The sequence below is a fragment of the Elephantulus edwardii genome, unplaced genomic scaffold, assembly GCF_000299155.1.
Source record: "Elephantulus edwardii isolate Elephantulus edwardi_28Jun2011 unplaced genomic scaffold, EleEdw1.0 scaffold00214, whole genome shotgun sequence".
In the NCBI taxonomy this organism is placed as follows: Eukaryota; Metazoa; Chordata; class Mammalia; order Macroscelidea; family Macroscelididae; genus Elephantulus; species Elephantulus edwardii.
Genome location: NW_006399964.1, coordinates 263,908 through 268,647, shown reverse-complemented (window position 1 = coordinate 268,647; position 4,740 = coordinate 263,908).

Sequence of the window (4,740 nt, the reverse complement as noted above, 5' to 3'; positions counted from 1 at the left end):
TATATACATACACAGCCTCAGACACTTGATGGAATGTTTCCATAGGTCAGAATTGACTAGATGGGTCTCAAAATGGGAATGATGTTATTGAAGTCTAATTAAAGGTGTCAGGCAAAGATGTAAGGGTCCTCCACAAAGATCAAGTTGGGGTGGACTCAACAGCTTCTTGTCTTACTCTTTATCTAAGGACAAGTAATAAGTCACTCATGCTTGGTAATTTTCATTATCGTGCCCTTTGTATTCTCTCATAAACATACACAAGAAGCAAGGACCAAAAAGTATGTTACAGGGCAGATGAACTATAAATATGAAAACAACAATGAGAACAAAGATAATGGATCCCAGAGGTGCGCAGTTCGAATCCACCTGGAGCTCTGCTGAAGAAGGATGGACAATCTCCTCCTGTACCAGTCAGATCTGATATGATGGTACACACAGACACACACACACACACACACACACACACACGAATGGAAAGGAATAGCATAAAGATACAACTTCTAATCTGTTGTTGTTGTGTACCATGGAGTCAGAACCGATCCATAGCTGACCCTCCGGCAGTTTTTCAGAGGCAGTTAATCACACGGGAGGAGACTGCCCATCCTTCTCCCGCAGAGCAGCTGGTGACCTCAAAGCAGCTTTTGGGATTGCAGTGCAGCTTCTTGCCACTAGGCAACCAGAGCTCCTGGAGTGAAATTGGTAGCAACTTGTCCTCTCCCTCTTGTCAAATTGGTCCCAATTCATGATAACACGGGTGTAATAAAACTTTCCACCAATGAAGGACCTGCATTTGTTGATGTGTCACTCTGCAAAATGAAGAGAAAAAACTACATATGTACATTAATAATCCAAATATGGAACATACATAATATGAATCTGAGAAAATCAGAAGCTGTCAAGAATTCAATGAAATACATAGAAATCTATATTCTAGGCCTTAATGAGCTAAGACTGGTTTGGGCCATTTTAAATCAATCACATGGCCTACCTTGCCAGAAAGAACATAGTGAAGAGAAATGTTATCACATTCATCATCAAGAAAAGAACATTTCAAGATCAAGTCCCCATTATTATTATTATTAAGCATGACTAAGCATTGAGAACATCAAGCGAATCTGGACATTTTTTCAACTCTATCAGTGTGTACCTTAATAAATTTCATAAATTTGGTGATAAATGATTATAAATCTGGTTTGAGATTTTTTTACTTAAAAGCTAACTAATAGTGAAATAGCAAGATATAGTTGGCAATTTGTACAGTACTCATGTCATGTCCTGTTTTTCAGAATGTGTTGTTTCATCTTACAGCCTTTTCCAAAGAAATAGAGTTGGGAGGAGTGGCGTCCACTTCCATAATAGCTTGCCTCTGGAAACCCTAGGAAACTGGAGAGAGGATGAAAGGCACCCAAGTGTCGAGGACTCTCCTTCATAGGGTCGCTATGAGTCGCCTGTGACTCGACGGCACTTAACAACAACAACAACAACATAAATTTTCAAATTTGTGAATTTAGCTTTTCAGAAAAATAAGTTTCCTCAAAGGAATGCTTTCTCTAATAGGTGAGGTGAATGATCCATGCTTCTCTAAAAGTATTAAGACTAAAAGAAAATTTAAAAACCACTCTTTTTCCACTTCCTAATTTCACATTCTAGAAATAAACTTAACAGTTTATAATTAATAGCACCCTGACAACTATAAAAATCCTGAAGTGGCATCATATCTCCTCCAAATTCATATGGGAGGGAAAGGCATCATCAACAGCCCATGGCTAGTCTTCAGAGGTGGAGGTCAAATATACCTCTCCCTTTGAAGCAATTCTAACACCAGCTGCCCCTCCCATCACACTCTCTGCTTCTCTACTGGGTTTGATAATTGGCTGTAATGGCCACACAGAACTCACAGACCATACTCACAGTTACGGGGTTTACTAAGAAAGTACCAGATGATGACAATTTAGTATCAGGAATGACTCAGGATACAGTTCTTAGATCAAGACAGCTTCTCTTTAGGCAGGCCTTTGATCTCTCAGTTCCTTGACCTGTCATTCTGGCTTCTGCCCTGTGCAGGCAACTGTTAGAGCTTTTCAGCTCTGTCCTGGCATCTGCACACTACCATCTCACTCTGAGGTGTGAAGGCCACCATGCTGGTCTACTGGTTGCACTGCTACTCTTCTCTGCTGCCACTTCTCACATTGCATTATCTCTAGTGTTACAATTATCTCCATCTCCTGGAATTAGGTGGTTCTTAGTGCAGGAATCCTGGATCCAAAGGGCACATTCCACTCCTAGTTCTTCTTGTTGTGGTAGTAACGTCTTATCTGCTTCTGGAAATGACTGCCTTTAAGCCTAGCTGCAGCATAGCAAGCCTGACCAATCTCTTCTTTCTTATCACCATCAAGGTTGTAAATTGCAGAGGAGGAGATTGCCCATCTTTCTCCCTTGAAGCTGCTTCAGGATTTGAACTACTAGAGAGGCACTGCCTTTGGTTTAAGAGTGCAACTCCCTACAAGCTACTCCACCATGACTCCTATCCCCTTATCCATGTCTCTTATCTGTGTTGTTGTCACTTGCAACCATAACGACCCTATGTACAACTCTGAACCCTGCTCTATCTTGAGCCAACCTTATTGTCTCTGACATACCTACCCCCATTACACCAGTCACTGAGCCAATCCATCTCATCCAGGGTCTTCCTCTCCTGCCCTGTCCCTCCACCCTTCCAAGCATGATGTCCCTCTCCAAGGACTGATCCTTCATTGCAACATGTCTAAAGTATGTCAGATGGAGCGTCAAAATCCTTGTCTCCAAAGAGCAGCCTGGTCTCAATCTCTCCAGAACAAACCTGTTTGTTCTTCTAGCAGTCCATGGTATATTCAGTACTCTTTTCCAGCACCACAACTCAAAGGCATCAATTCTTCTTCAATGATCCTTAGTCATTGTCCAGTTTTCTGATTCATAACAAGTAACTGTGAAGACTATGACTTGGATCAGGCACACCTTAGTCTCTAGACTGACATCGTTGCTCTTCAGTACCCTGGAGAGGTCCCTGACAACAGACTTTTCCAGTGCATCGTCTTTTGATTTCCTGGCTGTTGGTACCAAGAGTGCTGAATGTAGAGCCAAGCAAACTAAAGCTGTTAACAATCTCAATCTCTTCACCATTTATCATGATGCTGCCAATTGTCCCAGTGGTGAGAATCTTTTTTTAATGTTGAGCCTCAATCCATATTGAAGGCTACAGTCTTTGACTTTCTATAACTAATGCCTCAGGTCCTCAGTTTCCGCAAGCAAGGTTGTGTCATCTGCATAACGCAAGCTGTTGATGAGTCTTCATCCAATCTTGATTCTACACTCCACCTCATAAAGCCCAGCTCCCAGATGATCAGTTTCACATATAGAAAGAAAATATATGGAGACAGAATAAATCCCTGGTGTACACCCTTTCCAATTTTGAACCATGCAGTGTCTCCTTGCTCTGTTCTGACGACTGCCTCCTGTTCCAAGTATAGGCTTCGCATAATCAAAATCAAGTGTTCTGGGATTCTCCTTCTTCTCAGAGTTAGCCACAGTTTGTTGTGATCCATGCAGTCATAGTCAATAAAACAGTCATTCCTTTGGTTCGCTCTTCTTTCAGGCAAGATCCATCTAACATTAACTATAATATAATAATATAATAATGAATAGAATAGAATAGAATAGAATAGAATAGAATAGAATAGAATAGAATAGAATAGAATAGAATAGAATAGAATAGACCCTAGTACCACGGCCTCTTGTAAACCCATTCTGCACATCTGGCAGTTTTCTGTTGATGTGCTGTTCCAGTCAGTTTTGGATACTCTTCAGCAGAATCTTGCTTGCATGTGATATTAATGATATTGTTCAATAATTTCCCCATTCTGTTGGATCCTTTGGAATGGGAAATTACATAGCTTCACCCAATCATTACACGTTGTTGTTGTTGTTGTTGTTTACAGTAGAGTTGGAACTGATCCATAGCTGACCTTCCAGCAGGTTTTCAGAGGAAGTTAACCACATGGGAGCAGACTGCCCATCCTTCTCCCACAGAGCAGCTGGTGACCTTGAACCACATGCCTTTGGAAGTCCAGCTCAGCTTCTTGCCACTAGGCCACCAGAGCTCTCTTGCATGGGAGTCACAAATACTATGGTTTCTTGTTATGAACCATGGAGTTGGAACGAACCTATAGTTACCCATCCAGTAGGTTTTTCAGAAGCATTTAATTGCACAGAAGGAGACCACCCATCCTTCTTCCTTGAAGCAGCTGGTGGATTCGAACATCGTGCCTTCAGAATTGCAGTATAGCTTCTTACTATGAGGCCACTAGAGCCCCCTTTCTTAGCTGGTGTCCTATAAATGATTATGCTATGTCTTGTAGCTTTCCAACAATTTCCATGTTTCTCGTTTAGTCTCCAGAAGAGCTTTTTTAAAAAACATTTTTAAAATAATTTTAATGAACATTTAGAGAGATTTTGGATTTCCATTCATTCATTGCTGCACTTCTCTCCCCGCCCAGCCCTTCCCCTACCGCCAGTTTGCTCCTCTCTTTGAAAACTAAAAGAAAAACTCCCTCAAATCCCCCCGCACCCCTCTCACCACCCCAAGTACATTCCACTATGCAACCTTAATTGTGGACTCCTGTGACAAACATAATACCCTATCATACATCGCTCTTAAATTATTCTCTCCCTTATCTGTTTCAGTGCAGTATACACAATTTATCC